The 23,177-nt window shown below is 41.3% G+C and overlaps 1 protein-coding gene across 5 annotated transcripts in view; it reads left to right on the forward strand.

The window, feature by feature from the left end:
* The window catches only part of FGGY (FGGY carbohydrate kinase domain containing), a 447,653-nt gene that overhangs the window by 387,219 nt on the left and 37,257 nt on the right, over window positions 1–23,177 (forward strand). The window lies entirely within an intron of this gene.

A 23,177-nucleotide genomic window follows, 5' to 3' on the forward strand; every position in this document is an offset into this window, starting at 1 on the left:
TGAAAAATTGACAAGTGAAACTGCTCTGTTTCTTATCCTAAGTTCTTGTGGGCCTACACCGAAGGGGAGATTTTGTCTGGCATTGCGAGTGTAGCGGTGAGAAGATGGAGAGCACAGATGCTATGGCACAGGAATAGGAAACTTCTTACCCAACTTGTAAGTCCAGGAAAATATTCCAAGGAAGTAAAGCTTCTACACTGAGATCCAAAGAAAGAGTGATGCATAGGAGTTATGGTAGTTCAGGTATTTGCCCAGTTTTAGACATAGTTCGTCCTCACGGCAACCTTCTAGAATAGGTGGAATAAGATTGCGGAGAAGCTCTTTTTACAAATAAGGCACTTGCTGGGCATTTTGCAAATAGATTACATCTTATTTTCATAACAGCTAGTCCCCTCACTTTATAGGTGGAAAATTGAAGCTCAGAGGAATTAAAGGACTTATCCAAAGTTGCTCCTAAACTTAGTAAAACTGCAGGACTTCAATTTAGATCTGCCCAATCAAAAGTCACCTCTCATTACATTATGATCCATCCATTCTGAGCCTGGATGGTGACTGAACCATAGCAGAGTTGTCACTAGGCTGAGAAATCTGGGAAAGTGGGCACACTATCATGAGTTCTTCCAAAAGAGAGTGCTTTTATATTCAGTGATTGATTAATTCATTCATTCATTCATAAAAATTGATTTAGTTTTTATTGGACAGGTAGATATAAAGAGAGAAGTGAGACAGAGAGAAAGATCTTCTGTCTGCTGGTTCACTCCCCAAGTGGCGACAACAGTCAGCGTTGAGCTAATCCAAAGCCAGGAGTCTTTTGCAGGTCTCCCATGTGAGCGCAGGGTGCCAAGGCTTTGGGCTGTCCTTGACTGCTTTCCCAGGTCACAGGCAGGGATCTGGAATCAAAGTGGAGCAGCTGGGTTACGGGATCCTGGCACATGTAAGGTGAGGATTTCAGCCACTAGACTGCTGTGCCAGTCCCTGCTTCAGGGCTTTGTGCATGTATATGTGTGTGTATCTGTATTTCTACCTGTCCATTCATCTATATGTAGCCTTATTGAGACTATTTGCATTCTTTTACAGCAAAATAAAAAATTTTAAACTTGTATCAGTCTCAGCCATCCAGCAAAAGTGCCAATGTGTATAACTTCATAGTTCTTATTCATGCTAAAGATGAGAAGAATATGAACCAACACATGGTTTGAGGGCTATTGATTCAAACATGGTTGTGCTGCTAAACTCCATGGGTCATAAAAGGCACAGAGCAAGATAATCTGGCATCCCACAAAATTCACACATCATGAATGGTATTCAGGATAATTTTATATACCATGCAGTAGTGAAATATTCATTTTAATGTATGTTAGAAAAAATTAGAAATATCAAACCTGGGTTTTCATGGGCATTCTTGCTTAGAATAGGACAACATCAAAAAGAAAACATGATTTGAATCCAGAACTTACACATTTTTTTTAGTTATTTAGAAATACTACAGATAATACCTGATGTAGAAATTGTAAAGATGGTACATGAATTCCTACAATTGTGGATACAAGGTTTACCATGTAAAGGCCTCATACTAGAAGATGCCAACACATGCTTCCTCTCTTTGGGGCACAGCCACCACTAAACCACATGGTCTGAAGCTCCCTTTCTGCCACTCCTTCCGCAATCCCCTTTGCTTGGTCACTTCCTGTCTGCCCACCTTGCGCTGCAGCCGTCTCCTCCATCTCCTGTTTAAGAAAAGAGCAGCAAATACAGGCATTTCAGAAGGGGCTGGTGGCTGTGAAAACTGTTCTGATGAGAGTCAGTAGTTAAAACTTTGTACCCAAGAAGTAGACAACATTGGCATTTGGAAAAAAAAAGGAATGAGAATGTTAGCATGGACAGCACCATCAAAGATCACCCCTTCAGAGTTTCCTTTTACAGATGAGAAAGTTGACACACAGAATGGAGAAGTGTTTTGTTAATGCCCAGATGGGTTCTTTCTGATCAAAACAGGTTGAGAATTTGAACAAAACAGATGCAAAATGTCCGATTAAGGAACAGGAGGGGGGATGCAAGAGGAGGGACGAGGGAAGAGGAAATCATCTCTTTCCTCCAGATTCCTTGCTTTCCAGAAAGGTACAGGGAAGTACCCTCAAAGGATTCTGTTTCCTAAAGTTCTATTTATTTGTATATTTGAAAAGCAGAAGGAAGGAAAGGGAAAGGGCTTACATAAAAGGATCCTCCACCTGCTGATACAACAGCCAAGTCTTCACCAGACTGATGCCAGAATCCAGACATTTCAGCTGATCTCCCACTTGGGAGGCAGGGGCCAAGCGCTTGGATCATCTTATGCTGCCTTCCCTGGTATGTTAAGAGGGGGTTAGTTTGAAAGCAGAGCAACTGTGATTAAGATCAGAAGCCCAATAATGGATCACAAGTGGCAGGTTGGATTACTATGCTAGAACAACAGCTCCCATATGTGGATTATTAAGATAATACATTTCATACTTTGCCAGGCAGGAGGATAGTGTAGGTTGCCACCGAAAGAGACACTCCTTGGTTGTTCTTTTTTGCTTTTGCTTGTTTTAATTGTGGTAAAATACACATAATGCAAAATAGGTCCTCTTAACCATATTTAAGTGTGTAGTATTGGTATTAAGTTTATTTACATCATTATGCAGCCATCACCACCATCTGTCTCTAGAGCCCTTTTCATCTTGCAGAACTGAATCTTTTCCCATTCAACGGCTCTCTCTGGCCTCCTCCTCCGTGCCTCCTCACCATTCTACTCTCTGTATGAAGTGAACAACTGTAAGCCCCTTGGGTAGTAGAATCCAACAGTGTTTGTCTCTTTGTGATTGGCTCGTTTCACAAAGCATAGGAAGGTCCCCAGTGCTCATCTGCACTGCAGCATGCCTCAGAATTTCCTTGCTTTCTAGTTGTGTATTTAATGTCCCAGAGCCTGTTCTCTGTGGTCTGTTGATTACAACCCTCAGCATTGTGGAGGCTTTGGTGTACTCAACACTAGTGACTTCTTTCCAATGGGGAAGCAGATTGATAGCCACAAAGGAAAACTGTTTCTGCAAAGGCTGACCCTCCCCTTACAAGGCTTTTCTGAGTAGGTGACATGAGGTAACCAGCAGCTGTGTGCTGCGCCACTGCCAGCATCCTTTACCGCTCCCAACTGGGCCTTCAGTCAGCCACAGAGAAACAAAGCAAGTGTGAGATTTAAAAAAGGCTTTTTTTCAGGAAAGTCACTCTTGGATTACAGTCATAGATTGGTAAGTTGCTAATAACTTGATTTGGGCAATATGAGTGGCCTGTGTGAACCTCAGTACTGTCATAAGCAGAGAGAACAACACCTATACAAGAGAAACTTGAGATTTTCCTTCTGAACTCTGAGACAGTTTACTTTCTGAATTCAAGCATAATTCTAATTTATTTTTTCTAAAAAGATAATTCTTACCTACTCTGCTGGGTTGATTAGAAATATAGCACGATGTTACATGATACGTAGACCTCTTAAGATGTCATGTCAGAACAATTGGGCACTACCTGACAGTGGAATGAAGACATACTAGTTATTGAGAGGTTCTACATATCAGATGTGGTATTTATTTATTTATTTTTTTACAAAAATGTGAAGAACTCTTGGTTCTTCCCTCCATTATCATTGTCATCATCGTCTGCCTCCCACATTAACTACCCCTGTCCCCACCCTCCAGGTTCCACCCCTAGCATTGTGCCCATAAAACCGTGGCTGTCTTTTCTCCAAATGCTTTCTCAGTTCACTGAGAATCTGTCGACATCTGATTGCATTTCTGTGGACACTTCCAACTTTCCCCAGTTTCCTCTTGGCCTCGTGGTAGAAAGTTTCATTCATTGACCTCTCAGCTGTAGCAAAGAAGGAAACCTAGGTAGGGAAACAGGAGCTCTCTGAAGTTGGGCCTCTGTCTCTGTTGACCACTGGAGAATTTTTGCCTTTCTCTGACCCTCTGCTCCTTTATGTTGATAAACAGGACAGCCATCCCCAAAGGCATGGATCCATCACCCTTTCCCAGAGTTGAGTTCATTTTCCCTTGCATGTTTCTGTTAAGAAGGAAAGCCTTTGAAAAGAGCTGAGCCTACACTGAGCACGTGTACTTAATTTTTAATATGTGCTTCCCCACAGCCAAGAAACAGAGAAGCCTTAAATAATAATGAAACTGAATTGTGCATGCCGTATGTTTTATGTGGCACTGATTCCTAAATATACTCTTAGCAGCCAGGTATTATTTAATACATCCTCATTAATCAATCTGCCAAATCTAAATGAAAACCATATTTAAATATATTTAATAAAATTTAGCATTGGATAAAATATCATACTAGTGTAGTTACATTTTTTCCTCTGTAGTCAAACTTCACTGCCTTATATTTTTGCCTTGAAAGCTAGTATTTTTTGTACCATTAAGCCAATCTTGATTACAAAACAATTATATTGTAAACTTTCAGTTTAATGTGAATCTCAGATGAGTCTCCCTAAATGTGAATGTTTCAGAGATAAAGAGCACCGATTTTTTTTCTGATAGAAAAACAAGATAACTTCTTTTCTTGGAGTAAGCCCTTGAATTATAAAGGAAATTAATTGTCTTGGAGATATTAAATGATTATAGCTTCTGTATTAAATGGTGTCTGCCTTTAGTGTTCTGTACTAAATGCTCTGTTAATTTTTTTTAATGGGTCAGGCTTTGTTTTATTTTGTAATGGTGACACCTAGAGGCAATAGGAAACATTGCATAGTCTGGTAAAACATTTCTTATACAAAACTAGATCCTTTTAGTGAGAATGAGAGTTTCTGCTGGAAGTTGGGGCTCAAGAAGTGAGACAGCAGAGAGGGAGTCTGGAATTTGTTGCTACTTCTGTCCACCAGATTGAGAGAGAGGGAGAACAAAAGGGAAATGGGAAGGGAGGGAGAGAGAGATAGAAAGAGAGGGAGAAGCAGAGCTCTTCCCTCCTCTGATTCACTCCCTAAATGGCTGCAACAACCAGGTCTGGGCCAGGTCAAACTAGTAGCCTGACCATCATCTACTACCATGTAGGTGAATTAACAAGAAGCTGGACCAGAAGTAGGATTAGCTGGAACTCAAACCTGGCACTCTTATTATGGGATGTAGGCCTCCCAAGCTGCAGGTAACTCCCTGTGCTACAATGTCTGCCTCAAGAATAATTTTTTTTTGTAAGAACATATTCACTGAACTCAGAATATCATCTACTGTTATGACAGACTTTGTTACTCATTAATAAATACAGTTGTTTTATCTACCTGTGTAACTCATGTTCCCTTACAGTGGTTTGCTTCCCGCCCTCACCGTGGCAACAGGCATTTACCCCCAGAGATGGAAGAGAAGTTATAATTGCACATGACCCTTCAGTCTGTCTCTTGCTGAATTTTTGCTTCTCTTATTTCCCCTGCTCTCTATTCAATATTTCTATTCACTGTCATCCTGATATGATTGCATTTAAAAATCTTAGTGTAGACCTTTTCAGAGTTCTTCCATGGTTCTCCACCTTTCCATGTCTTAAAACTTTTATATGTACTTATTTAGTTATTTGAAATACTTACAGAGAAAGGGGATAGATTGGGACTTTCCATCTACTGGTTTGTTCCTCAGATCATCACATCAGCTGGGGCTAGGCTAGGCTGAAGTCAGAAACCAAAGCTTAATTTTGTCTCAACATGAGTGATAGGAGGCCAAGCACTTAGGACATCTTCTGCTGCTTTTCCCAGGCCATTGACAGGGAGCTGGATCGGAAGCAGAGCAGCTAGCATTCTAAAGGACACCCATCTGGGTTGCTGGCATCACAGGCAGCAGCTTTACATAATGCTGTAATACTGGCCCCAAAACTTTAAAATTCTTGATGAAAACAATCATAGATTCTATTTTCCAAGCACATTGAAACTCTTTGGTAGAAAAAAAAGCTTATAAGCAATTCTTATAGAATAATTATCATGATTTGTTAAATTTAACATGTATCCTGGTACACTTAATTTGTACAATGATGTACTTGTGACTATTGTTGAAGGATTATACAATAGTAATAATATAGGGGAGATCAGAGGAGAGGAAATGGGAGAGTGGAGTGGAAATACCTGAGCCTATGCAACTGTATCATGAAAAAAATGAGAGAATTTATTTAACTTGGTACATTACAGAGATTCATTTAGAAAAGAATAAGTAAATATAGCAGACAATCATATACATAATTCTTACAGACAAGTGCCACTTGTCTTTCATACCTGATGACTAATGACGATATTGAGGATGTTTTTTATAAGCCAAATACTGTTTTAATCACTTTCCATGAATTGATTCATTTACCAACTACAATACCTGGTGCAGGAGCGAGCGTGTGTAGTGAGTGTGACTGTCATGGTTCTTCCTTGAACTCTCAGGTCAGTGTCGGTGTCGCTGCCATGAGTGCTGCTAACCAGCTCTCCCTCAGAAGCTGCTCTGCCTCCTTTACTTTCTGATATCGGGCATTTGGACACCAAGTGTTCCTAGTTACATCTATTCAAAGTGCAATAGCTGCCCTTGTGATGCTTATGTTCCAGTTGGGAAGATTTGAAGAAACACAGTCCTAAACAATAAGAGTGATTCCATTACCAAGAAGGATTGTAAAGGAAAGCAAAGCAATGTAAAGGAACCAAAATGGGCTGAATAGAGCATATGTGAATGGCTGGCTATGCAAGTAGTGGGAGAGGCCTTCCTGAGGGAGGGCTATTTGAGATGAGCCTCAGTGGCAGAGAGGACAGCAGATCAAATGCCCTGCAGTAGACATGAATCATGTATCTCTGAAGAAAAGGAAAGAACACCAGGGGTTTGGGAGCATGGTAAATCACAAGCTCTTGGGAGTCATAGAAAATATTGTAAAGAAAATGTCAATTGAGCCATGATGTGGAAGAGTAAGCAGACATAGGTGTGCGTGTGTGCGTGTGTATGTGTCTCAGAGCTGAGATTGGAGAACAGGCTACAGAGTTTCAAACCTTAGAGGGTTACTCATTCAATTGTGTATTGATTGAAAATGTGAATGAATGGATGCCACCCACCCCAAGACACACACACACACACACACACACACACACACACACACACATACAGCTCTGAGATGGAAGTATAAAGCCAGAGGCATTTTAAAATTCACTCTGAGAAGTCACTGTTCCAAATTCTGCCCTTCATTTCTCAGTAGGCAGACTTGCATGGAGACTCATGTCATTATCATAAGTGTGCTTGCCAAGTGCATTATTCAGTGATTTTATTGGATATGCAACCTAAACATTCCTTAATTCAGGGGATGACTTTGTCGGAGAAACTGGATATCCTCAAAGCCCAATGGCTTATATTTTCAGTTTTTTCCGCACATTGCTTGGATGTTTACTGTGGGGGTAAACAAATGAATGAAAAAATAAGTCATAAAGTAAAAGAACTGATAGTGTGATCTAAGCATCAGAGGCAATGAGCTGACTTGAGAAACAGGGACCGCTGTTCTGGTTTTTCAACTACCACCAACTTGTGACATGGCAGAAGGCAAGTAGCAGTCCCCTGGACTAGATGGTGGAGCTGTGAGGGGCAGTGGCTAAGATCCCCAACAGCTCATGAGTTCTGGGTTTCTGCTAGTTCTGTCTGCTCACTATGGAGACATACCAAAGACATATGGAGCCAGCTGAACAGCTCCCTCACCCTCCAAGATAGCCACTCTCTCCTCAGGGTCCTCACTCCTCCAGAATCATGGACATCTCTAGGCCTAGAGCACCCTAAGCTATTTCCAATTCAGTCCCACCCCAGGAAGGGCTCTGATGGTCCGCAATCTGCACTTCTACAGGGCCGTAGCTGACCACTCTCCCAAGGTTCTGCTCCTTCCTCTAGTGTTCGTCTCTTTAGAGTGATCTGAAAAGCCACCAAGTTGTGATGAAACTTTGTCTTGGATTCCATACATGGACATTCTGGTTCTGCCCATTTTCCCCCTCATTCTCTGGTTTTACAGCCATGGCATAAGCATTCAAGCCCTAGATCCTGTACTCACCCACCATCTGTGTGGCCTTGGATAGGTTTCTTAAACTCTCTGTGCCTCCGTTTCACAACTCTGACATGTGGACCACATTTGTCTGTGCCTTGGAGGGTTATATCTAAGGATTAATGAGATAATTCATGGAATGCAATCAGGGCAGTGCCTGGCACATGACAAACATGAAGACTGTTAGTTACGTCTGTTACGATTATTCCTGCAGTCTTTCACTGCCATCTCCCTTCTTCAGAGAGTCCCTGACCAGTTCTCCAGCAAGCAGTTGGGTTTGAGATGTAAACAGGACACTGTCCTGTGCTGAGAGTGCTGTCTGTGAGGCAGACACTTTACTGAGATGGCTTCCTTGAATCCCTACAGTAATCCAGCACAGTGCTGCCCTTACCTTTCATGTTTAAGGAACCTGCAGCCTAGAGAATTCATGTTATATTCCTAGCATCACAGTCATTGGAAAAGTTGCAGTTAAAGTGCCTGCTTCTTAAACTCCAAATGCAGTACTCTGTCCACCATATCACCAGCTACTGCAAGGCTGCCATTGTGCAATTCAAAAAAAAAAAAAAGAAGAGTCCACGAAAGGCATGGTAATAATGGGAAACAAACGCTCTGCCACAGCATCCACATACAGCCTTGAGCAGGGGCAGAAAAGCTGGGCTTGTAAACCTAACTCCCAGAAGTCCTTGCTTCAGTTCATCTGAAAAGGATCTATCTTTTAAAGCAAGGAGCCAGAAAAAATAACTCATACTAAAAACAAACCCTGTCATGAGTCATTTGACTTTGCTTTCCCCTGAATACATAGTTTATGTCTTGGGAAAGCTAAGGCTAAAGGAACATCTGATATGTTTTAGGTTAGCAGAACTATTATTTAAGGAGCTTCACATTCAATATGTGACCATTGGTCCCCATGGTTTAAATCAAGGCTTGTACTCATGGAGTCTGACAATGTGTTGTCATTACTGTGGTTGTATTAGAGTGTGCTAGCACATATGTTTTTCCGAGATGGCACAAAATCCCTGGGCTAGGACTAGCCTATGCAGTGACTGTTTTGAGTGAGGCTGTGCATAAGATGGGAATGTATCTGTCTGCTTGTGCATTTAGGTATGCAAGTGTCTAGGGAATTGAGAGAGACCTTGAGAAATAGGTTTCCTAATGAACTTCTGACACTTCCCATCAGTGCAAGAGGGAGCCACAGCCCTTGGTCAGTTTGTAGCTTAGCCTTGGATGAACAGTAGATAACCTCAGACATGAGGCAAGTAATTGTCCCTGTTGCAAGCTGCCATTCTTTAGATGGTTGAAAATGGCAGGATTGAATTTACATTGTACAAACACAAACAAGATAGACCTACAATGTGAAAGTAAGACATGAACCTTCTCTCAACCCAAGGGTAACCACTGTTAGACATTTTATGTTTTCCCAAACTTTTTAGTGTATTCACAGACAGAAGAGTATACACACACGCACACACATACACACACTCACAAAGTAGAGATTGCACAACTTTTTTCACATATAAGGTATTTTGGAATACATTAAAAAAGATAAGCTGCCATTGTGTATTATATGCTAACAGTATTTCCAGAGTCTTAATTGTATTAAAAAATTTTTTGACCGAGCTGTTCAGCCACTCTCATGCTGATAGACTTTATTTAAGACTCTAGTTCTAGTGTTTGGCAGTTACAACTAATATGCAAGAGTTGTTGTTGAATTCATTATTCATATGTAAAGAATAAGTATTTTACATAGAGGGATATAGAGAAGACATGGAAAAGTGGTAGAAGGGTGTATACATTTGAAATTTTTTTAGCTGTGGCCAAAATGTCCTGCCAAAAAGGCTATCTCCAATTTTGATTCCTGCCAGTGGTATCCGTGTGCATTCACCAGGACACAAGATTGCCAATAAAATAATGTTTTGCCAATCTACTGGATCAATAGTTAGTGTTCATTGATTCCTTCCTTTGCATTTCATGTTACATTTTTTTTATTCATCAGCTTCTTCCATTTTTTTTTCTGTTAATGGCATGGTTATATCCTGTCTTACTTTCCCCATAGCTTGCTTGTCTTTTATTCTTTGAATTTGAGGAATTCTTCATTTACTGTGTATCAGTACTTTGTCACATATATGGAAAACTTTCTTACATCCTTTCTTACAGCCATCTACCTTTGCTTATGTCTCATGTGGGAGTTTTAGATCTTCATATTTTCACATATGTGAGCCTCTTTCTTTATGTTCTCAAAATCCCTTGGAAATTTTCCCTGTAAATTATTTCTGCTCTTGAAACTGTTTCTCAGGATAATTGTGCTGTGTACTTGAAATGAGTCCAGGAGTATACTGAGGACCTGGGAAGTAAAAGGCATGGCCTAGACCACAACATGCCAGGCTGGAAGAAAGTTTTTTGTGTTTCTGCAGATATTCCTAGCAATTTCATCATTATTTATGGAAAAATTCTAAAAATGTATCTGGATCAGCTGTGGATGAATGAGGGGCAGCAGGAAGATGGGGAAGAGCAGCTTCTAGTGCTATGGACACTGGATCATGCCAGAACTCTCTACTTGTGTCTTTACGACTTTGCTGCTTTGAGCTTTTAGCTTATTTCTTCATGACTTCAAAGGACTGTTGTGAGACTTGATGTCTTCAATGCTTTGCACATGGTGGCTGCACGGTATGTGTTTACTTTGCCATTCCTGGGTAAAGACTTTTTTTTTTTTAAAACAATTCCCTTCTTCTGCCCAATATTTCAGTGCAACTGGTCATCTAAAACTGTAGAAATCAATCTCTTCTCAGGATTTTGCAGCCAAACAGGGGAGGCACAACTTGCTTCAGAGTCTGAGGCAATTTCCTAATGAGACATCTCTGTGGGCCTAAAGGAAACAAAACACCTACACTATTGCTCAAGGCTGGAACATTCTCCAGGGTGGCCAGCCCCTTTCAGAATTGAGAAGCCAGGGCTCAGGGGGCCTGCTCCCATCCATGTGGGTGTGAGAATGCCTCCTTTCAAAGCTTTTGGAGTTGCTGGCCTTTTAGAGTCTGCCTGTGTAGAGATAATTCCTCTGCCTCTGAAATCATTTTTTCTCCTCCTCATTTCACCTGGCATTCCTCACTTCTTGAATCCATGCAGTATCAGAGGCTGAGAGCCTGGATTCTTGAAACAGACTACCTGTTTTCCAAACCTGGCTCTACAACTCTACTTGTGAGGCCTAAAGCAAGTTTGTTTCTCTTTGTGTCTGTTTCCCATCTATAAAATGAAAATACCAATGTTACCTCTCTCATAAGAGTTGGTACTATTATTACTGTTTATAAAGCATTTTGCGCATGGTACAATATTCAAAGTGCTACCAAAAAATCATACACAGTGCCTGACCTAGCTCCTGTTTTCACAGTCAGTTGACTTTGAATAATATACTCATTCCAATCTTGACTGTCTCATTTGTAAAATATGTATGATAATATGCACGTCATGAGTTAGCTGAGAAAGTAAAATGGAATAATATAAGCAATGATTGTAGGAAGTAAATAGTAGCTACTCTGGTGGTGATTGTCAATCTTTTTTTGAGAGGTGAAGTTATATGCAGGAAGTATGCAATTGTCGCAAAACCAGAGGTTGGCGATTAAGAGAAAGTTCTGAAGTCGGATAGCCTCTGTTAGAATTCTCAGCCTTGTGACCTTGGATATAACCTCTGCAGTGCTGTTTCCTGAGCTATAAAATTGAGTTGATGGTAGGACTTAACTCTGTGCTTCTTATGGCACAAAGAAAGTGATTAATAAAATAACTGTTATTGTTACTTACCCATATCTCCTATCCAACCATGGGAACGTTTCTGTTTACATCCAGAGATCACTAGGCTGAAGGAGTGACAGAATAACCTGAAACCAGTACAGCCCATTTTGGGGAGCTCAGAACAAATATAAGGAGGATCAAGACTGAGGAAAGACAAGCAGTAGAATCCTGATCAAGGCAGTGATTGGGACAGAGGCAAACCAATTCAGGCTGTCCGTCAGGGTTTCTGCATCAGGTGTCTCATTTTAATTCATTTCAGTCATTCTGGGTAGACACTGAGGTCAGAGAGGTTGGGTGGCTTGTCCAAGGTCACATATCTGAAAGTGGAAGAATAGGCATTTGAGCCAAGGTTGTCCAAGTCCAAATCTTTAATGATATGCTGTTAATAATGTATGTCCAGTCTCAGCTGGGAGTGAGTCAGAGGCCAAGCTGGAGGCGGAGGGGGAAGAAAAGATGGCTGCTTCTCTGAGTGAACAAAGAAGGGCATTAGGGCTGGAGTGGACAGACCTCATGTAAAAATTTGGAAATGTTGGCCTGAAGGACAAGAGAGTGTTTTCAGCTGTACCCTGTGTACTGGGCCGAGGGTAAACCCAAACACAGCCATAAATAGTACTGCACTGCATACTTTTCACAACAGCCCACTGTGCTCCTTCTGTCTGGTGACAAATGTTGAAATATTCTCCATGAAAAAAATGACTAAATATGCTGCTGTTCCTGCAGTCCCATCCAAGTCCACTCAAGTGCAATACCTTGGGAGTGAACAGAGATATAAGCTTCTTCAACCGACCAGCTGTTGTGGAGTCTCCTTGACCTCCTACAGAGCAGTTCTTGCTAAAGCCACATAAAGCCATATTTTGAAGTGACCAGTTCTGCTTGGTGGGCATGCTCAAGATTTTTTTCTTTAAGATTTATTTATTTTTATTGGAAAGGCAGATTTACAGAGAGAAGGAGAGACAGAAAGAAAGATCTTCCATCTGCTGGCTCACCCCCCAAATGGCTACAAGGGCCTGAGATGAGCCAATCTGAAGACGGAAGCTAGGAGCTTCTTCCAAGTCTACCACATGGTTGCAGAGTCCCAAGACTTTGGATTATCCTCTATCACTTTCTCAGGCCATAAACAGGGAATTGGATGGAAAGTGGAACAGCTGGGACATGAACTGGTGTCCATAGAGATGCCCATGCTTGCAGGTGGAGGATTAGCTAGTTGAGCCAACACATGGTTCCCCACATCCCAGCGTTTTACAGGATATAACTATTTCTCTTAAAAACTAACGTTTCAGAGATGAGAGAGACTTTAGCAAGTCATCTAACCTGATTTAAAATATAGGGACATTGTCTTTCAAAATAGAGGTGATCTCCTCAAGTCACCCCATCAAAGCTTTAGGGAGAAACATGAGATTGTAATCTGGACCTCCTATTTCTACCAGAGCATGTCAGATTTCACTCTCATGGACTCTACCAGTGCAGTCACAAAAATTCTTCACCTCTGTAAGGTGCATATTTGGGCTGTGTTAGAAATGGGAAAGAGATTATACTTGCCCCATTTGGCCCCTTCCTCCCTTTCAGTGTTCCTCCCAATCTGTGAAAACTGACTTGTTTTGAGTACTCAAATTTCTTTGGAAATAGGCTCTTGGATTTCCAGGGTTTTACCACTGACTATTTTAGAACTTCCTCCTGCTGTGGTGGAGTTGCCTCCTGAACAACAGGAAAGACTCTAGACTAGGGGGTACTTGTCTCAGACTCCTATTGAGTGGGTTCCCCTGAATAGGATAATATCACCCCAAGCATCAATGTTAATCTCTAGGGTAAAAGAAAGGAAATGAGTAATGAACTGATCACCTGATACATGCTGGACCCTTCATCTATAGAATTGCATTTAGTCTTTAAAGGCATTTTATGAGGTACGTGGATATTGTTATCTTTACTTATAAAATCAGGAATCAAAAGTCTGGAAAGACAAATAGCCTTCCATTTTCAAGGCCACAGAACCAGAAAATGAGAAAATTAGGGTCTGAACCTAAATTTGGTTGAAAATTGCAAATTCAAGGTTCACCAAGCTGGAGAAAATGAGGTTCACTTGCACAGATGGACCTGCACATACACATGCATACACACACACACACACTCACACACACACATACACACTCACAGATACACACGAAGAGTGCTTTCAAACTTTAAAGTGTTACGCATGAGAGACAGATGATTAAAGGAACAATTAACTATCCATTCCAAGTCAAGAAGTGGCTCCCCAGGGGTGAATGCTTGGCCTCTGGAGAAATTTGCCTTCTACAAGTAAACCTTGGATTCACAGCCATCATGCGTTATCTAGTTATATGTGAGCAGTGTAGAAATGTTTACAGTCAAGGACTTATCAGCTGGGGTGCTAGTTCTCCAGTAGCATGAAGGCAGAGCTGTGTAGGAAGGGTCTGCTCCATAATTTAAAGGATCCAGTGCAGAATGAAAATGTGGGGCTGAAAGCTGCAAGTCTCCCTTTGTCAAACGCCTGCTGCCTCAGTCCACAAGGATGGCTGAATTCCAAGGCCTTGCAATGGGAATACCCCTCTGTGTCGCCAGCCTAACATTCTTTGACAGTGATAAGGTACGGGAGTCATTCCTTGCCATTACTCCAAGATATAGAGGACTCACTTGCTAGCCTGAATCTCCACATCTGTCCTTCCTTCTTCCACGGGGAGATGGCAAGAACAAGACATTTACCCCCATCCCACATAACCTTGTTACTTACCCTTGGGTGCTTGGTCAGCAGGGAGACCATGGGGTGGGACACCAAATGACTGAGAGCTAATAGCCAAGAACTGGTTCTGGAGAGGAAGGTCCCTCCTACTCCATTGTTCATCAGCCTTCACCTGCAAAATGCAGATTCAAAGATACAATTTCAAGATTTGCAAAATAATAATGCAGATCTTGAAACCCAAGTTGAACTGTTCCTGGTTAAGGGCTCTGTGACAGGCATGCGTGATAGATATATGTAACTTCCCCCTGCAGGAAAAACAAGATGCCACTCACCTGTGGGTAATAAAATAATGAGAACTGTTTATTGATTTGCTAACACAGCTAGCTATTTGTTACTTAAATGATTTTCCTTTATTCTGAGATATCAACATCCACTTTATTTTTGCTGTTGAAATTTCCTTTTTGTGACTAAATGATAGTGATCAATTGAGCAGTATTTGTTTTGTTTAAAGCCACCAGATGGTAAGAGATAAAATAGAACATTCTTTGAAGATCTTCAAATGGTTTGAATGTCTTAGTAGCCGACAGTGTGGGTACCTCTGGGTTAGACTTGCACAGAACATGGCGTGTCCTGCAGTGGGGGTGGGTCCTGGCTTTTCCCCTTCTGATCCCGATCCTTGTGAATGACTTTCAAAAAGCAACAGGGGATAGCCCAAGTGTTTGATTCCCTGCCACTCACATGGGAGAAGCACCCAGCTCCTGGTTTCAACATGCCAACTCTGACTTTTGTAGCCATCTGAAAAGTGAACCAGAGGAGAGATTTTTCTCCCTATGTCTCTATCTCTCTCTATGTAACTCTGAGTTTTTCAAAATAAGTAAACAAATCTTTAAAAATATCATATTAGGGCCTGGCAGCATGGCCTAGCAGCTAAAGTCCTCACCTTGAACGCCCCGGGATCCCATATGGGCGCCGGTTCTAATCCCGGCAGCTCCACTTCCCATCCAGCTCCCTGCTTGTGGCCTGGGAAGGCAGTTGAGGATGGCCCAATGCTTTGGGACCCTGCACCTGCGTGGGAGACCTGGAGGAAGTTCCAGGTTCCCGGCTTCGGATCGGCACAGCACCAGCCGGCTCACTTCGGGGGGTGAATCATCAGACGGAAGATCTTCCTCTCTGTTTCTCCTCTCTGTATATCTGACTTTGTAATAAAAATAGATAAAATCTTAAAAAATAACAGATTAAACAAAAACGTCTAAAACCAAGAGGTGGCCTTACTTTGATGGTGAACTATGGCCACTGTCATTATAGCTCCTTTCATTTCTCCAATGAAGCTAGCTTTTCCCCAGAAGATAGCCCATGGTGGCATTCAAATGACTGTGTCTTGCTGCCAGAGGACCAGGTTGGGTATCAGCCTGGGGATCTAGAAGCCCCATGAATGGGGTAAGCAATATGCATCCCACACCTGTTCCCCACAGCCTTGACTCAAGATTCCAAGGAAAACAAGCTTTCAGAGAATATTCATAGAACCCATTCAGTTCTAAGACTTCAAACACCTAGTGGTAAGTGAATTTTTGTGACTCCTACTTCAGTGCTTTGCCCAGGAGACTGTTTGCATTGAAGGTAAACCAACCCAGTTTCTGGCTATGATGAAGGAAAGCACATCAACACAATGGTACACTGGACTCGGAGAACTGACAGACATGTGGTGAGCTTTGGGAGGTATAGCCAAAATGGTTTTACTCCAACACATGTGGAATTAAACACAAAGCAGGCAGCTGATTACAGTTCAAGCCACAGGCCTCAAACCTACACTATGGTGTCTCAGCCTCTGAGCCAGCAAGGTTTTCCCTAGAACACCGTGGATGTGAGACTACCTCTGTAGTGAGAGGAGAGAGGGAAAGGGGAAGGGGGAAGACCAAGAAGAAGAGGAGGCAGAAATAAATAACAGTTCCAGTCAGTGGACAGTTTTGAAATATCCAAAGTCAAGATTGTCTTTGCTTTTTATTCCATCTATTTGACATATGGAAAGAAATCATGACTAATACAGCTGCAGGTGCTCAAGAATCCTATCCTTGACCCCTGCAGAGTTGCAAAAATCACACTCCGAGAACCTTCCAGCTGGGAACAACTGGGTGCAGGCTTGAGAGTTTGCGGGACATTTTGGTGACATTTCTGGATGCCCTTTGTTTCCCCCTTTCAAGAAAATCCCTTTCTTTCTTTGACTTCTCACATAACAGCTTTGAATTCTTGTCCCCTCCCCGAAATGTATTTGAACTTGCTTGAGTTTGTTAGGAGTCAGGGCATGAAGCATTTTTCCATGGTAGAAAAGTTCTGGCATTCCAAAGCAGAACTAATGTGGGATTTGGGAAGCCTGCTCTCTTTGTGCAGTTAATTAGGGCTCCTCAAAGGTAGCTGATCCATAGGCGTCACAGGAAACTGATACTGAGGCCAGAGAAGGCAGAGACTGCGTGAGCCCATGAGTGGGGTAAGCAATATGGATCCCACACCTGTTCCCCACAGCCTTGACTCAGGATTTCAAGGGAAAAAAGCTTCCAGCGAAGACTCATTAATTCCCCAGCCCAATTTAATTAGTTCAAGTCTTGCTGGTTCTTGGTTAAGCCCCAAAACAACTGGCTCCCTTTGAGTCAATAAAATAACATCTTGATTCTAGTAAAAACTGATGATAAAACTACAGTGAAGAATGCTAGGCTTTAGATACAAATACTCCTGTGCTCTTAGGTTTGCTACTGTCAGCAGAGAAGGGGAGCGTCCAGTAAGTGTCATTTGATGCAGCTTGTTAAGCAGCCATCTGGAATGCTTGTATCCTGTATCTCTTGTATCCTGGCTGCTCCATTTCCAGTCCTTTCTCCCTGATAAGGTATCAGGGAAGCAACTATGATGGCTTAAGTATTTGAATGTCTCCCACACATAGAGGAGACCATGATGGAGTTCTTGGCTACTGGCTTTAGCCTGGCACAACCCTGGCTATTGTAGGCATTTGGAAGTGAACCAGAGGATAGAAGATTCTCTCTTTCTCTCCCTCTGACCTTCTCCCTCTCTGCCCCTCTGCTGTCTCCCGTCTCTCAATTGTTTTGGCTCCTGTCACTCTGCTTTCAACTAAGTGAAGCAAAAAAGAAACAAAGGGTGATATGAGGTCTCAGAGAAATTACTATGTGATTTCTGACCTTTAGTTTTGTTCTTTGTAACATATTAACACCTATTTCATGGGTTCACCGTAATAACAGCAACTAACATTTGTTAATGACCATGAGCAGGACACCATTGTAAGTATATGAAGAAGATGAATTTTTCAGTCCTTGTAAAGTTGATATTAGAGGTTGCCCAACTCTCTTGTACAAGTTATTTACAAATAAAGTTTTATGGGGCATAGTAACATCCACATCCCCCCTACATTCTGTGACTGCTTTCCTTTCCTGACACAATAGCAGCAGTGAGTTGTTGTGACAGAGTTCACACGGCCAACAAAACATATGATATTTAATATTGAACCCTTTAATTGAAAAAGTTTTCCAATTTCTGTCTTAAAATATTCCAATTTAAAGATGGCAAAAGTAAGTCAAAGGCATTTTAAATCACATATGGGAGCCACACAGCTGGGAATAGACAGGACTGATTGGTATCTGAGAGCCTGACTTGGAATCTGTGTTCCTCACTGAGAACTTACAGTGTGCAGTATACATTCCTACCACCAGGCCTGGCACAGACAAGGTGCCCAATGCATATGTCTCTTTCACAATATACTACATTACTCCTTGGAATCTCTTTACCCTCTGCCTATATTTCTATGTTACTACTAATTCCAACGCCCTTTTATTCCTGTCCTGCTAGATTACCTTTTCAATTAGGCAGATTTCTGGGCAAGGATATACCCAGTATCTCAATATACCAAATAATTATATGAGATCAAATGCATATGGGAGACCTGGATGAAGCTCTAGGCTGCTAGCTTTGGCTTGATCCAGCCTCTGGCCATTGCAAACATTTGGGAAGTGAATCAGTAATTGGAACATCTCCCTCTTTCTTTCTCTCTCTCTCTCTCTCTGATGCTATTTCTTTCTCTTTAACACTACCTGTCAAGTAAAATGAATGCAGTTTTTAAAATAAGTTCATGGAAAATGTATGTTGTAAATTATCTATGCATAGCCTTTGAAAAACTTATCCCCAAAATGAATTTACTGTATAATTCTACCCTTCCATGAGTTTTTTTTTTAAGTTCCCTCATCCTATTTCACATGTGAGAAAACTGAGACTTAGACTGGAGGAATCAAATATTGATGGACAAGTAGAAATACTGTGCAATGCATAGTTCAACGATAGTTCAAGGTTTTTATGCCATTATTGTTCTTTTGTGGATATGTGATATTTTAAAGTATACTCACATTATAAATATCCCACATATAAAATTATTGCTAGTTGTTTTGGTACCGTGCCTGTTATCAGTTGTTCTTGACTCAGACACAGGATGCTATGAATTCAGACCCTACTCTAGCTGGACAAGTCCCATGCATTCCATCGTAGGTAATCCGAAGCTCTAGCCAGTTTTTGAGCAGGCAAAGTAGCAAGTAATGCGAACCAAAAGTAGTCAGGAGCCTCCTCAGCGCTCTGTCCAACCAAACAAGACTGTGCTAGAAGGAAGCAAAAGCATCTGTCACGCTAATGAAGTCATCCTTAACAAATGAAATTTAGAGCACTTTTGTTAATTTTTTAAAAAATTGACTGATTGATTATAAAGAGTTGTATATCTAGAGGGAGAGAGAGAGAGACTTTGACAGGGAGGGAGGAAGGGAGGCAGGGAGGAAGGAAGGAAAGGAGGAAGAGAGAGAGAGAGAGAGAGAGAGAGAGAGAGAATAAATACAAACAAACAAATAAATCTGGTTCCCTCACAGATGGCTGCAATAGCCAGGGCTGAGCCAAGCCAAAGCCAGGACCAAGAGCTACTTCTGGGTCTCCCATATTGGTGATAAGGCACCAAATACTTCTACTTCTTCTGCTGCTTTCCTGGACCTTAATCAGGGAGATATATTGGATGTAGAGCAGCCAGGGCACAAACAGTACCCATTTGGGTTGCAGGCATCACAAACAGTGGCTTTACTTGCTATGCCACCATGCCAGCCCCAACACTTTTTCTTTATATGTGTTTAAAATATTACATAGGCACCCATCCAGCTCCCTATTTGTGGCTTGAGAAAATGGTAGAGGATGGCCCAGAGCCCCGAGACCCTGCACCCATGTGGATGTGGGAGTCACAGAAATTCTTGGCTTTTCATCAGCTGAGCTCCAGCTCTTGTGGTCACTTGTGGAATGAACCAGCAGAAAGAAGATCTTTCTCTCTGTATCTCTTTCTGTAAATCTGCCTTTCCAATAAAAATAAGTAATTTTTTTAAAAATACTATGCAGAACCCAGCACAAAGGCTCAATTGGCTATTCCTCCCTTGCATGTTCTGAGATTCCATGGGGATGCTGTTTTGTTTATCAGCTGCTCCACTTCCCATCCAGCTCCCTGCCTATGGACTGGGAAAGAAGGAGAGAATGGCCCAAAGCCTTATGACGCTGAACCCATGTGGGAGACCTGGAAGAGACTCCTGGCTCCTAGCTTTGGAATGCTCAGATCTGGCCACATATACCATCCCCTTTCCAGATGCATACATGGATATGTAATTATGCTTATAAAATGAAACAGCACTACTTAATCACTGACCATAGTTCAGACCCTATTCTCAGCATTTTAGAGTTGTTTTTCCATTTAATCTTAGTAGGGACCCTGTAGAAATCATAATTGTCTTTATCCAGATGAATGAACATGCTCAGAGATGTTAATTCTTGTAAGGTATAGCCAGTGGTTGGGTGTGGTGTCTGGCACCCTTCAGTCCGCCAAAATGCTCTACAAACATCCCCAGTTATGGAGAGATTTATGTGTTGCTCTCATATTCATTCAAGAGTTTGCCTTTGCTCGTGTGCCTTTCTGGTTAAAGGGAAAGTCACAAGGAAGTGGTTTTAATTTCATTCTTGCTGGCAGACCTCTATAATGGCACTAAAGTTCTTACGCCCAAGTTAAAATTTCAGGGACAAGCCTATTGGAATGCTCCCTTTGATAACTGGTGGCTTCACCATCATTCAGGATCTCTTCTTGTATGGAACTGGAGATAGAGAAGGGAACAGACAAGGAGCTCACATTGAACTTAACCAAGTCATGCTTCGCAAGTTATTTTTGTTGTGTTTGGTTCTTTAAACAAGTCCCAGTTGCAAGTTCGCCTTTTGGATCTAAGCCTTAATGCCTCTAACCACTGAAAACCAAGTAAATATATCAAGGAAAAGAAAAAAAACCTTCAGTTCATTGAAGTTTTATTCTGTTTCTACTTTGGTGGTTTAAAACTAATTACAGACTGTAGGTTGTGCCTGCATGGGCAAAATGAAATGAGAGTTTGAGCCAATTACTTTAATAATGAAGAGAGGAAAATCCACTTTTCTTTCCATTATCTAAAGATTTCAAGCATATGTTAGGTTTTTTGCAATATATTGAATTATGCAAAGAATTGGCCTCAAGCCTTCATTTTTCTTTGCCTGTGTAGAAACAGTCTCATGTTTTGTTCCTGAAGAAGATGCGCCTTAGACTGCCTCAACTGGTACAGATGGAAGGTCTCATTGTTGGAGAGAATATTTGAGGAGTGAGGTGTGTTTCAAAGGCTGGTTCTTCATTTTTAACAACAAAAAGGGCTGGGAAATCCAGACTGAAACTCAAGGTGAATTTCATTTGTTTTCTGGACTCCTCCAACGATTTAATCCTTTCAGTAACTCTTAAGGCCCACTGCCATCCACCCACTTTATGATTTCCTCTCCGGTTCTGGCCCAAGCATTTGCAGCTTCTCTGGCCTTTTACTCATGTACCCAATGTCCTGTCACCTCAAGGTTTTCACACATGCAGTTCCCTTGGCCCATATTTCTCTTCCCCCAGGTGTTCCCATGCTTCCTCATTCCTGGAGAACTTTAACCAAATTAAGGGAACTTGAAAAGTTTATAGTTTATTTTGGTGCAAAAATTTTGAAAAACATGCATGATTATTTCATAGCTCACATTTTCTATGAAATTTTTGATGCTGCCACATCAGTGCATGCTTTTAAACACTGTTGTACAGAAGCAAATTTGTCTTCAGTTTTCCATGACCTTTTGAAGTAGCTTTGTATCATTTTGTCAGAGATGCCATTATTTCTATCCACTTATGCAAACTTCCTGCATCACTCCAATTGTTTGCCATCCCCATAATTCTAATCGAGTTTTCCCCAGTCTTCCATATCACACTTGCCTGTATCTTTATGTGTGTATAAATTCCTAATAAGCTTTACTTTCAGAACACTTCTATATTTTAAAAAAGTTAGAGTTACCAAAATTTCCACTTTTTCCCCTAAATTATCTCACTTTATATGAAACATTAGTTATAATTAGAATAAACATTGATACCTTATTATTAATTAAAGTAGATAGTTTATTTTTATATTTTTAGCTTTTACCTAACATCGTTTTTCTGTTGTAGGATATCCATTATCTTTATGCTCACGTGTTGTTTAGTGAAAGGTATACTCTGAACCCTGCATCATTAGGCAATTTCGTCATTATGCTGACTAAACAGAGTGTCCTTACACAAATTAAGTTGACTATGATGTCACTTCCTGGACAACCACCACGTGTATGATCTCTAAACATTGTTGGCAGCACATGATTGTAATCCTCCTGGCTCCTTAAGCTCCTGTGTGTGTGTGTGTGTGTGTGTGTGTGTGTGTGTGTGTGTTTATAAGTTTTATTTGAAAGATGGAGATACAAAGAGGCACACATATACCTGCCAAAAATATTCCAACCATTAATTTGCACCTCCCAAATACCTGCAACATCTGAGTTTGGCTAGGTCAAAGCCAGGAACTGAGAAATTTATCCACGTCTCTCTTGTGAGTAGTATGGACCTGTATACTGGAGCCATCACCACTGACACTTAGGAATGCATTAGCAGGAATCTAGAATCCAAGTAGAGTAGGCACTTGCACCATGGATGAGCACACATCCCAGGTAGTCTTCACTGCTGTATCCATTTCAGTTACTGATTTTTGGTGGGTTTGACAGATATTTGTCAGATATTGTGTAGAATACCCTTCATCTGGGGTTTACCTGATGGTTTTCTCATCTTGAAGGAAAACCAGAGAGACAGTGTCGGTGACTACACAGGATACCAAGGATGCTTACTCTGAGCACAACTTGTCACTGATGATGTTGACATGATCACCTGGATGAAATGGTGCTTGTGGACATTTTCCACTGTAAAATTATTTTTCTGGGATTGACACCGTTGTGCAGCAGATTAAGCATCCAAATAATTTTTAAAAGCCTCTAAATGTTTTTGCACCTTTCCATAATGTATTCCTTGAAAGAAATGTACTATGTACAGTCCATATTTCAGGAGTGAGAAGTTGTGTTCCATTTCCTTGAAGGCAGAATGTCTACAAGAGTTTGGAATACCTCTGCCTGGGAGGTTTGCATATTCACATTATTTTAAATTTATACCTTCAATAATTCAGTGATATTAATTTTTGGATTACAGTCTGTTTTATTGTTAGTTGCTCTAGTTTTGGACATTGGCAGATCATTACCTAACTCCTTTGTC

This window comes from Ochotona princeps, chromosome 2 (assembly GCF_030435755.1).
Source record: "Ochotona princeps isolate mOchPri1 chromosome 2, mOchPri1.hap1, whole genome shotgun sequence".
Taxonomy (NCBI): domain Eukaryota; kingdom Metazoa; phylum Chordata; class Mammalia; order Lagomorpha; family Ochotonidae; genus Ochotona; species Ochotona princeps.